The sequence below is a fragment of the Ptychodera flava genome, chromosome 10 (assembly GCF_041260155.1).
Source record: "Ptychodera flava strain L36383 chromosome 10, AS_Pfla_20210202, whole genome shotgun sequence".
NCBI classification, from domain to species: domain Eukaryota; kingdom Metazoa; phylum Hemichordata; class Enteropneusta; family Ptychoderidae; genus Ptychodera; species Ptychodera flava.
The window spans coordinates 39,862,969-39,876,370 of record NC_091937.1 but is presented as its reverse complement, the minus strand read 5'-3'; the positions used below and the strand labels follow the sequence as shown (position 1 = coordinate 39,876,370).

The following is a 13,402-nucleotide window of genomic DNA, read 5'->3' as shown; positions in this document are numbered from 1 at the left end:
TGATTCTTAACAAATTCTGTCCAGGCAAGATATATCATTGCAGGGTGTTTTCCCAAATGTTATAACAGAAACAGATTGTTTAACTGCCACAGATGAGACCATTATTGATGGAAAGAAAAATAAAGAACTTGCGAAATCATATATTAAATAGAAACCCTTGTTATCCTTTTTGTAATGGATATTGGAGAGCAAACAGGGTTATATCTTTCTGCAACTAGCAGTTTTATATAAGCCCAGCTGACACTGAAAGATTGTAAAGTAACAGTGCCCGATAATACTGTGACGACTTCAAACAATTTACTCAAAGCATATGGTGACAGCTGCAAAAAACTTGATACTTATATCTGAAAACTCATATTTATTGTGGCATGAGTTGTCTGTATGTTGGTTGACAGAATTCCACAGTTCCACTTCACTTAATAATCTGAATGGTTGGCTGTCTGTTTGAAAGTATTTGAACAAAATATCAGTGAACTACATTAATCCTTGAAAAACATACTCGATGACAACTTCAGAAGTCAAATATTGTACTGGTACTCAGAAACAGAGGAACATTAAAAAACAATGTGTCATAATGAATTTGACATGCATAGACTCACGGAGGGACATTTTATGAGATTTCTGATTCTAAAATGTTAATATTTTCTTTTACCTTTTCCGATCAATTCATCTGACACTGCACAAACCAGCATAGAAAATTAAGTTTCCTGACATAAAACATCCATACAAAACTGGCGACAAAGAGAGACGTATCACTATACTCAACTGTTCCCAAAAGATTGCTCCATGCTCTCGAGTCAAGCACCATAATATCAAAATCACGATGTCTGCAATATTGGCTGGTCATGCATGACCTAGTTTAATGAGAGAATAAGCTGCATTTGGTCCGATGTACAAATCTATACAAATGCTATTCACTGGAGTTAATACATTTCTATTGCGGACTAAACCCCCTCATGTACTTCAACAAACAATCAATACAGAAGCCATCCCAGTGAAATCTAATTTCCTATCTATTTTCCCGTTTATATCAATTTCCGACATTTGAAGTGATTTCCATCCATATCAATTCATAACAATACTGGTAAATATTCTATTCATAAAGGCAGCACTGCTTTAGCAGATATTGAAAATAACAGACATCCCATGTTCAGGACATAAGTAATAAACAAATCCTGTATTTTGCCCATGTTCAGAATATCAGCTAAGCAATAGTCAAATCATGTAGTGTAGATTGCATATATTAAAGATATAAGGAATAGACACATCCTGTATTTTATCTGTTTAGGATATACATGTAAGCAATAAACCAATCTTGTAGTTTGCATTAAACCCTTTGAGCGCCAAAGTCTATTTTTGTTCCCTTTATAAAATAAACCCCAGTCACTTTTTCTCAAATTTTGCCAAAATTTTGAGAAAAAAAATGTAGCAAATGAAATTTGATGTCCATTTGGTCAAAAATTATCAAAAAATTACAGAAAAATTCATAAAAATTGGTAAAATTTGCACTAAAATTTTGGCGAAGAAAATTACAGCGCTCAAAGGGTTAAAAGGCTACAAAAGAAAGTATCTTGAGCAAACAGAGTTTTATTCTGCTAGAAACTGTGATTCCTAAGGAGGATCCTGACCTATTTCATGACTCTAGTAAAAACGTACGTAATGAGTTTTCCAAATGACAAGGCTATCGGATATCATTCCTTGTTTTCAGCATGCTTACCTTTTATCTGTAAGGCATTGTTGTAACTTTAAAATCCCTTTTGTCATGATTACATTAAAGATTTATTATTGTTGGTTGATCAGATAATCTTCAGCTGTAAGCTTTAATGGATGCTGATATAGCATTTCATCGTGGCATTCTCCGAGAATCAATAATTTGATACAAAGTCTAACTGGTAAGGGAGATCTGCCGACATAATTGGGGAAATTTTAAGATACTACATGCATGGTAGTGATAAAATACATGCAGTGTAATGATTGAAAGAGGTAAATTCATGGAACTGATGGATAATATGATTTAACAACACATGATAGCCAGATTTGATTTGTTACCTGCCCTAGGTATGGTGCTCATCACAGTGATACTTATAATCAGGTGCCGCAAACTAAGCTGTTCGTGCAAAAAGGTGTTCGTGCACAGTTTATCAACGAGCGGGCAATTTTCAAAACTAATCAGCGGGTGGGGAGAAGAAGTCGATATTTACTTTGGGCGGGGAAGAAATTTCATTACTTTCAGTGGGTGGGGAGAAAATTTTTGACAGTGGGTATGGAAAAATACGTAGAGGGAGGGGAAACAAAGGTTGATGATAAACTTGAGGGGAGATTAAGCGCCTAACTTAGAGGGGAGCAACGCTCCAAGGTATACTGTTAACTGCTGGCACGGTTTTGTGTTGATCTGGGTTGCCTAGTGGGCAACAGTGAATTCAAGTAGTGGGGAGAGGACAGTGGGGAGCTTGCATTGTTGTGGGGAGAGGGGAGTGGGCAGACCATAAATACTGGAGGGGAGTGGGCATCAAAATTCAGCGGGAGGGCACATTTTCCGTGTATGCCAGTGGGAGGGCAGTTACGAACAGCTCTACTTTCCCCTCCAAATTTTAGGTCAAGGTCAAAAATAAGGAAAATTGTTATAATAGCAGCCTTAAAAACATGTTTTGTGATGATTTTGCGAAATTGATGAAATTTACCAGTTGGCGGCACCTGTATAATGCCTGAACAGATGGCCAGGGTATCATCATTATTCCAATCCTATGTACCAGCCTAAGACACTTGCACACACGCTAACCATGCAACAAGTGCACAACAATTTGCTACGCACAGAAAAGATGCGAACTACATTCAGGCATAGTGTGTGGAAGGACTAGTGATTCAGGTATGTCTGAAGCAGTCAAGATCACCTCACCAAGCAGGCAAGAGTCTCTCTCTTAACTAAGTTTTACCACTTTTTCAATGTGCCAGGTGACAAGTCTTAATCCATTACGATAAGTGAATGATATGTAAGGTGTAAAAAAAACATTTTAATTCATCATGCCATATACACTGTGAAATACAAAATAAAAATGCAAATCCCAAAGTGCTGTAATTAATGATGGAAACAATCACAATACAACTGGGCACGACACTGTGTCCAATCAGTCATCAGATTAATTTCAAAACAAGTAAAATCTTTCTGCCTAACATGTTTTCAGGTAGGTAAAGCGCAGAGATTTTTTCATAAAAATTATTTTCAGTTACAGTAGTCACACTTGTAAAACTTTATCACCTTTACATTTTGCTTTTCTGGCCTTTCATGAAATTTGCAACCTAAGAAGGACACAGTCACTATTCTGGCTTTATTGAGCTGAAATTGAAAGTCAACATTTGTTCTTTCATACTGTCGCGGTCTTTAAGCTTTGAATAGGATATGAATACACCTGACATTAAGGCTGTGATTTGCCGTCCACCATCACTCATCAAACAATTGTCCATGGCTGATATGCTGTATATATTCATGTGCTAATATCAAACCCAATGCCATCAGATTTCCGTCTCACATTACAAAAACCTACAAAGTAACCATTAGTTCTCAGCCCCTAGGCTACCAAATGCTTGCATTATTTTGATGTACATGTATTCTAAACCCAAGGATACAGGTGGTTTGCAAAGTCGTGACATTGTATGTCCATATATTATATAAGTCACATTTAGTCTTTGCAGTTCAGATCTTTATTATAGAGTCAATACCATTCTACACATTATTGTTCATCAAATATTCATTTTGCAGACTTGTAGATCAATATCAAAAATGCTTGACTATGAAACATCAACATTGATCTTGTAATGAAGGTCTTCATTAATGATTCAAACTTTGATAAAAGTGTGATAGATTTTGTTTTTTCAAATATGAAATGAAGGTCACCATCCTGAAACAAAAAATGAAAAATTAAAGAGTGGATCTTGATATCAAGTGTCCTTTACTCAAAGTGAATGATTCTATATAGTACTATTACTAAAATGTATTTGAGAAATATTTCATTGAGATACAGACGCAGTACTTGTCTTGAAAATGGGACATTTATTTTTTTAATTTTGAAAGAAGCAAAGTGTTTAGTTCTCCACAGATTTCTTTATATGGCTAGCAGTTCTCACTTCCTTCTCAGTTAGCCTTGTAGTCCAGTTGCCAAGCAACGATAGGAGAAAGTCCTCATTACTAAAGCTGCACGGGATAAAAATGAGCTTTTGAAATGATTTCCGTGGAGTGCTTGAGGGTATTCTCAGCTCTGTTTCAAACTGGTCTCTCATTGTTGAAGAGGCTGATCTTTCCAACTGATTCACAATGAGCAAGGCTCAATACTTGTACCTGTACAAGCTACAGGCATCATCATTTCCCCTAACTTTGTTCTCTGCTCACTTTACCGTACCATTTCTATAAATCCTCACTTTTTTATACCATTCTTCATCCTATTCTTTTCCACAGATATTTTTTACACATTTATTGTCATCAACCACTAACTCTACTATAGCTGGAACTCATTTACTCATTAACTCTCTGAGCAGATCTTGTCTTTGTTCTAAAACTGTTCAAATCATCATCACAGGCTCACAAGCAACTGTCATAATTTGCAGTACAAATATTGTACTGAATATATACTCACAGTTAAAAGAAGCTTAAAGAGAATAAAATTACAAACAGATCTGGCAGTATAGCTGAAATATTTGTAGCTTTATCATCTGTTAGAGTTCTGTACAGTGAAATTTTGTTGGTGCCTTCACAGGAACTCACACTAAACTGAGATGACTTCAATCCTAATGGCCATGTCAGTTGTCATGGAAACACTCCAATTGACGGAAAACTGAGCTATCATCAAAGTAAGTCGGAAGTAATTCGTCTGTGCTCTTTCTAGAAAACGGAAACTTTCCTAGAAGCAGCCTGAAGGAGCCAAGAAAATTATTGTCTCTACAATTGTCTTGATGACATTATTACCTGTTGGGTACATGACTATATGCATAGCCTACTGGTACATGTATATTATATGTGCACATGGTTTATGTAGATATGTAGACAATTGAGCTCGGTTGATCATGAATAGTCTATGAACTATCAATGCATGCGGCAGCAAGGTTTCACATGTGGCAAAATAACACACTTATACTATACTGATGACCATATCTTCCTAAATCAGCGCCAGAAAAATGCATATTTTTCAAGTTTTAGCAGCTCCAGGGTTGAAAAACCTCAAAACTATGTGATGCATAGTACGGTACATGCATGTAGTGCATACATACAGTTCTACAGTACATCAATGTTAGTATACAAATCAAGAATAATGGGTAATAAGCTGTATATCCGTATTAACAAACACTTGGCATTTAATACCTTACCCTGTGGGAACACCAATAATGCCCATCACTCAGTCATTTAGCTATCCAATTGAAATCTCATTATCTATATGGTGTACTAATGCCAGAGTGATGATTGCATGATAGTAGCACTATCACAAAAGGTATTATAATTTCATTTGCAATAATAATCCACTGTAAATATCTATTACAACAGAAAGTGTCTCAAGAAGTAGTTTGATTTCCTAACAAACAATGTCACTTGATGCATTCACTATCAAATCACCAGTTGAAAGAAAATGAAGATATCTATTTATATTTGCTCCATAAAAGCGCTAGTAACTGTAACTTTTGGTAATTTTTTCAACCATTTTTATTGTTGAAATCCACTGACCACAATATTTCTTTTTCTACTTCCCAAAGCATGTTGAAACACGTACCTTCAATCTTGTCAACATTACATCTATGAATCTGTCAAATGCACTATTTATTTTTCATGTTTGAAAGCTAGTCCCACCCAGAATTCACTTGTCAACAATAACAATGCAGTTTACACATGCACAGACGTGGTTGACACGCTGATTACTGAGTATTTCAACATGTTTTTAGAAGTAGAACAAGAACTGTACAGTTGACAATTTGAACAAAAAAGTGTAAAGGTCATTAAATGTTACAGCTAGAGTCCCTTTAATTGTGTTTTTGCCGTCTAAAGAGTTGCTCAGATAGCAGGATATATGGAAGTAAAAGCTACTGTGTCATTTCACGGAATGTCTGTGGCAACAAATATCCACTGTGACAGCCATGGCATGATATTCTATTAATGAGGTCAATCCGAGCTTAAGGCTACAATGATTTTACACAGATTGAAATTTGAATCTCATGGTTGTTGAGTTCCTGTGTGATGCTATGTGTAAACATCTCTTCTGTTCAAAAGAGTTCATGAGTAACTCCCCCCTCCCTCGAGTTAACACTGCTTCTTACATTGTGAGTTCTAGTAGCTACTAAGAGTTTTTACACATTCTTTGTAGATTTGAAAATTTAAATATTCATGGGACAGAGGCCACTGTGGGCATAAAGATTACAGGAAGACACAGGATTGAGATCTTTTGCTTGAGGAGCTTTCCTACTTCTTACAAGATTTCTCCTACACTTCATGAAAAGTTACTCCGTCAGGATTTGATTGATTGCATACCAGGGAACATGATACATCAATTCCCACTCAATTTTGGATGAATTATTTAGAATGCAATTTGATTCAGCATGTGACTCTCTTTTACAATATTTAATCTGTGGCGGATGAAATACTCTAATGCCCATATATAAACCTGACAGAACGTCCATCTGTAACAAACAAGAATCGACAATCCTTTACACATGACTCTCCGGGCATATCTAACCATTATACTGGCAGAAACAAAGGGTACATCAAATAGATGTTGAGGAGTATATCAGACTGCCAGCTTTGAACAGAGGCAACAAAGCAGGAATTGGTACGTCATCTTTAATACTTCCCTGTTCTTTGTTTTACTTTTTCAAAATTTCTGTAGACAGTTTGCCTTTTATTCTTCTACAGGAATGTAGAAAGTTTGGTTAAAGGTGGCAAAAATCAATGTATAGGCAGTTACATAATCACATTAAGTTTGCGCAAAATGTCCTGATTTTTCACTAATCTGATAATTTTCCCCGCCGACAAATTTCAGCTCACAGTAGATTGCCAGTTATTTTTTACATCAATGTCCTATTCATATAGCCCTAAGGTTTTCCATGCAAACTGTGGACCTTTATGGAAGGAAAGCGACTCATAGCAGATTTAAATGTCAAATATTTCCGCCTGTCAGCACAACCTGTGTCCATGTAATGCGCTTAGTTGAGAAATAAATTAAGGATATTCTGGCAGGCTACACAATGCATTGTTGCAGTGTTTTTACTGTAAAATGTTCTTAAAAACTGACCAAAACCGCACAATTTACTGTGATTGACTTTAAATTACTGTGCCTTTGTATCTTTGTCACTAAATACTGAAAACAATAACAAAAATATCTTCTTAATAAAAAGACAATAGTTCAACAGAAAGAACAAAAAACAAATTCATATGCTCCAACTGTTCAACTTTTAATACAGTCTAACATATTAAAACACGGCAACATGTATTTTGATAATTGATACATGGGTTTTCACACCCATCACAATCAATTTAAAAAATTAATAAGCACAAGAGAAACATGTCCAGTTTTTACATACAACAGGCCTCTATATTTTACAAATCAATTATTGAAATCTAGGGTTGCGCTCTTCGAAAGCCTTCCACAGACATGCAGGTTTTGAATATACTATAAAACGAGATGGTAAAACGTGAAACGGAAGAGCAAACATTGGAATATGCATGTAACCTTCAAAAAAGTACGTCTGTTTACGGGTAAACTAAATAACTTTAAACTATAAATATACAATTTTGTTTTGCACAGCTGAGAATTATCGAATATTGGAGCATGAAAGAATAGGGAAAAATAATGTGGGGAAAGATTTGTCAGACAGTGCTATTACAGTATAATACTGCGTGTGAATTGCCAGAAAAATAAGAGGAAAATGTCTCATTTATAATCGGCTTAATTGCTCAATGTCTTTGAATTTTGCCCATAGCCAGGATTGTATTATAGGACAGCTCATACAGTGATGCAAAATTTGTACACTGTGTAAGTTTTGAAGAACATGTAGTTCGTGGGTGAATTATTATCTGCTGGTTACTACGAATTTGCTATGATTGCCACAGGAAAGGTCACACTTTGGAGTGAAAATGAGAGTACAGTATATGGTGTGAAATAAAATGTCTTCTTTGTGGCAAATGTTTAAGAGGCATAAAGAGATGACAAGGCAAGCAATTTTTTTCTAGATCTTAATTTCCTTTTCATATAGACTAAGGAAATGAAGAAGTTTAGTGTTACTTATCGACAAAATATGGCAATGATCTGAAAAACCATTTTAGATTCCATAGAGCAGTTATCTTTCCTGCCAAGGCTTTTAAACTAACGATATACTAATGCTGGTATTAATAGATTATTCATGAATGCAGCTGATCAGTGCTCAGATATATCAAAGAACGGAATCTTTAATACAGAATATATCATCTTTCCAATAAAAAACTTACTTCCAACAGAGAAACCTACTTCGTTCGTTCATTGTACTATACTGTATTAAGCTGCTTTTCATCATTTAATCACACGTTTTACTTCTACCTCAACGAAATGCAAGGATTAGTTGAGTTGAAGGAGCTCTCGTTATTTGCATGCAGTGTTACTGGTATACCGGTACCTGTAAAGTTCAATGTTCGATCAGGTCAAGGATTTCTTTAACCCTTTAAGTGCTGTATTTTTTCCCATCAAAATTTTAGTGCGACATTTTACCAATTTTTATGAACTTTTCTGTAATTTTTTCTTATAATTTTAGACCAAATGAACACAACATTTCATGGCCACAGTTTTTTTATCAAAATTTTGGCAAAAATCAAAAAATTGACCGAGGTATATTTTATAAAGGCGACAAAAATTGACTTTGGCGCTCAAACTGCCATATTGCAATTGTTGGAAGTCAGTCTTTTTTCCTGACTCTGTAGTAAATTCCATTTGGTTCAAAGATAAGAATCAGAGATAAATATTGACTGCCTGAATCATGTAAGTCAGTCATAATTATCATTTTAGGGGTTTCTGCTCTTTTCTACAAACTCTGAACAAACACACTTTTGACAAGAATGTGGAAAATCACAGAGCAAGGACATACTACATAGTAAAAGTGAAATTTTGAAGTGGTTCACCAACTTGGCTATTGTCTTTAAAAATCACTTCAAGTTGTCTTTCACTTACCTCCATGGTTTGACCCAAACCCATTATTATCAATGGTACATGTGGACCTGTACACTGGCAATTTTGTGAACAGGTTACTTTTTTTGTATAACTGTGGTTGCTTGATTAGTTTGTGGATAAAATCAACTACCTGCAGATCTGTCCTGATGAAATCCAGGCATCCTGCCCAGAGCAAATAAAACTTTGTAATCTGACCTACTTTCAAATAGTGCATTCATGTTTTGCTCAAAAGACGTAAAGCGAAGGTAAGCTAATTGACTGCAGAGTTGGCATGTAAATATAACACTGCATGTGGGTGCATTCAAATGTGCTTGTTAAACGGTTGTGAAACTTTACACTTCCTACATGTACAATAAAATAGTAGCAGACAAGATTATATGATGGTTGTAGGGAAGAAATAAAATTTCATGGCATTGAATGAATTACCAGTTGGAGAAACTAAATATTTAATGGACAGAGTAGTACAAATCAGTAAGTTACGTCTTATTTTTTAATTTTCTGTTACTTTATGCGATTATTTATTTTCTACAATTTTCACCGTCCAGAGCCCGGATGACAAAACTCATGTATGCATCCATGATTTATGATATGCAATCAGAGTTAATTATAATGGATTATCAGTAATGTTTACAAGTATCAAATGCATGACAGAAGCGAAGTGCATTGATTTTAAAGCTACAAGCAAGTCTAAAATGAATAGTATATATAAGAGTTTTTGTAATATTTGTACAAAAAAGGTTCTCTTCATGACCAGCTAACATATTGAAATGAGGCAGGTGTGCCTCTACATCAAAATGTGTTCACATTACTGTACCATACTTTTAGGGATGGCAAGGTAGCCTACAGGTCTTGCCTTTCTTTATGTATATTTGGGTTCAAGTGTTGCAACCATTATTTATTTCAAGGGGTGGACGGAATATAAAAAGGACTAAGATGGCGGCAACACTCATTATTCAAGATACCTATGACAAAGCAACATGGGAACAGAGCTCCAAGGAATCTAGCTTTTCAAGTTTGCTTCCAATTGCAATTTCAGTCATATAAAAAAGCTTCCTTTAGATTAAGTGCTTTGTACGACTGGGCTTGATTCCCGATATTATTGGTACGCAGTATCTGATTTCTTTCACATATGCAAAAGGTACTGAACGATTGGAATAAATTTGTGTAGGCAGCGATAAAGCAAATGTCACAGTGTGTGATTAAACAGAGTAGATTCTAATCTGAAAACCTGTCATTAATGACTGCTGTGTTAAAAGCCTCTGAGTGCAAAAGTCAATTTTTGTCGCCTTTATAAAATGTACCCCAGTCAATTTTTTTTTCAAAATTTTGCCACAATTTTGATAAAAATCTGTAGCCATGACAATTTTATGTCCATTTGGTCCAAAATTATCAAAAAAATACAGAAAAATTCATAAAAATTGGTAAAATGTTGGACTCACAAACTTTGGTGGGAAAACATTACAGAACTCAAAGGGTTAAATCAGCTGACATTACCAACCTGCTGACCCGAAACTAGAAAATTTTTGTATGACTGATGGTAAACTGCAAGTGCCAATTGACTCGAGTGATCCTGTTTCTTTGTTCATTGTCAACATAAGGTCAGCATTGGAAACTACCGCCCGTCCTCCCGTCCGAGACGGATAACTTGTCAGTCGGACGGGAGGAAAATTGTACTTCCACGTCCGTGTGTCGGGCTCTCGATAGTAGCCCATACGGCATACCCAGTAATCTCATCGATCAGCTGCTTCTAGATGTTGTGTAAAATAAACGAAATGTAGTATACCAATACGTCCGACTTCGACGCGCTTATGCTACTGAAACTGTGCAACTGTGTGACACCGGAACGCAATGCAAGCGAGACATGTAAACACAGGTAAACAGGAAGTCGATCTCCTGGAAAGTGATGTCGGTAGTGACACTGACTTGATGTAATCTGTGCTTGACTCATGTCAGCACTGATTTTATCAAGGAGACCATGCACAGATCTATGATGAAATGTCCAGTACTCGGTTATCAACACAATGTATCAGAGTGTTATCAGCATTGTTATTGTAGAAATTTTGTATTCAAGTCCGGATTAGAATTCATTTCAAACAGTGGAATTCAGAACAGTTTGTTTCTAAGATCACAGTTAATACTCATGTCGAAAATAGAGTTGTTTACAGTTTGAAGTACATAATGGTTTTGTGTTTTTTGAATGAATGGATTTGTCAAAAATTCAGGACAGGCAACTTTCTGGCAGGACAGGCAAGTTTTGAAAGTTACCAGTCCTGATGTCTGGCAAATATTTTGGCCAGTTTCCAACACTGATAAGGTATACCCATTGAACAGCATACAAGGACAACTTTTAGGATTTTGGCCAGGTGGAGTGCTGTCTTCCCGAACGTCTCTTTCAGTATATTCAACAAACCTTCATAATTTATTTTTTAGTGTTACTTGTAATCATCAGATATCAGGTTTCACATGACTGAAGTATTCAATTAGATTTTTTTTCTGCATCAAGATAAGACAGAGTGGAGAAAAGATAGGAATCATAATTTGTTTATTGGATGCACGCATTTATTATTTACCTCATAAAGCACTTATCAATTTCAGACTATCTTTCCATTACCAAACCTTGCAGGCATATTTTGATGCTATCTACAAGTATCTGGAATAGTTTCTGTACATTACATCGCTCGAATTCTATGTCATGTTTGGATAAGGGCATGCATTGAACAGGGCACCATGTACTTTCAAAGCAATAGCCTCCCTCTACCAAATGCAGAAGTGAAATTTTACTGAAATTTTCAAGACAGTGTCATGGGCATTGCAATTAGCATTGTACGGAGTTACACTCTTATTGTCATCACATCTTTGATAGAGACTATACGGAGATCAATTTTTATATCAGTACTTGCAAATCTATTGTCTATTCTGTTTCTGGTGATCTGAGGAGAAATACAAAGCAGTGTAACTGTTCTCTAAAGTAGTGTTGCAGTCATGCATACAGTTTTGTCATAGAGCTTGGAAGTTACGGAGGCAATTGTATGAGGTGAGCTACAGTTGCCACGTCAACTGAGCTAAGCTGCAGTTGCTTGGGCACGGCAGATTTAAACACAACTTTCAAAGAAAGACAAAGGACTAGTGTACCCCTCTAAGCCAATATGCCGCACTATGGCACAAACAAATTGCCTGTGACGCAAGTGTACTTTTTGTTTACATGTAAAGATGTAGGGCTTACACAAAGAATTTTCCTCAATTCCCCAAATTGACGCAAAGTTTCCAGAAAGACATGTCTGTTCAAGGGCACACTGTGAAAGACCAATGTCAAGCAAATAGTCAATATCAAAAAACACCACAGCACTAACACCAGATTGGGTACTGCTGTTACTCAGTGCATATAATGTGTGTTTGTCTGACACTGTAATACTTTTGCCAAATATCACTTAACAGCTCCACTGGATACACAATATGACTAATCCCTCTTTTGTTTTCCTGGTAATAAAGGGTAATTAGACTAATTGGATTTGGTCGATTGCACAAACAGTTCAATAACCTTACCCTAAACTACATGCAGTCCCTCTGTGGGTGGAGGGACTGTGTCTGAACCTATTTGTATCTTGAACCTTTAAATCTTCACTTTTATGCAAGAAAAATATACTAAAGATATCTGTATTCTGGACTCTTTGATCAAGCCGACATTGAAACTGTATTAAAATTTGACATACCAAACACCATAATGCAAGACTGCCATGGTAATATCAAGATAAGGAGTACTTGCTATGATTTGAAAGAAAGAAAGAGATAGCCGGGCATAAATACACTGTGCATGCTTGAGCATTTATTCTGGAGATTCATTAAAGTCTTGATAGGATTCAAACTCACAACGTACAGTACCTCCAGTCGCGTACTGAACACATCAAACTCAAACCCACACAGCTAAATCTCCACTTTTAATAAAGAGTGGTTCAATAACCAAGCTGTGCTGTTACTTTTTTTGACCACGACCCCTTCACACGCTGTAAAGTTCATGAAGCACTTGCACATACATATACTCAATCATACATTGCACACAGAATTGATCAAAGCAATGAATACATCTGAAGAAATAAAGCAATCAAAGTGTTGAATGGTAAATTATCTTTGTCTGTTATGATTTACCTGTAGACTTCAGTCCTGATAGTGAATAGTTTTCATATTATGTTATCATTGTCAGGTATTATCACAATCAAATAAAACCATTAATTTTG

At 35.9% G+C, this 13,402-nt stretch overlaps 1 protein-coding gene across 9 annotated transcripts in view; it reads right to left on the bottom strand.

Moving 5' to 3' along the window:
* LOC139142762 (kinesin-like protein KIF25) overlaps nucleotides 1-13,402 on the bottom strand; it is a 118,529-nt gene that overhangs the window by 69,504 nt on the left and 35,623 nt on the right. The window lies entirely within an intron of this gene.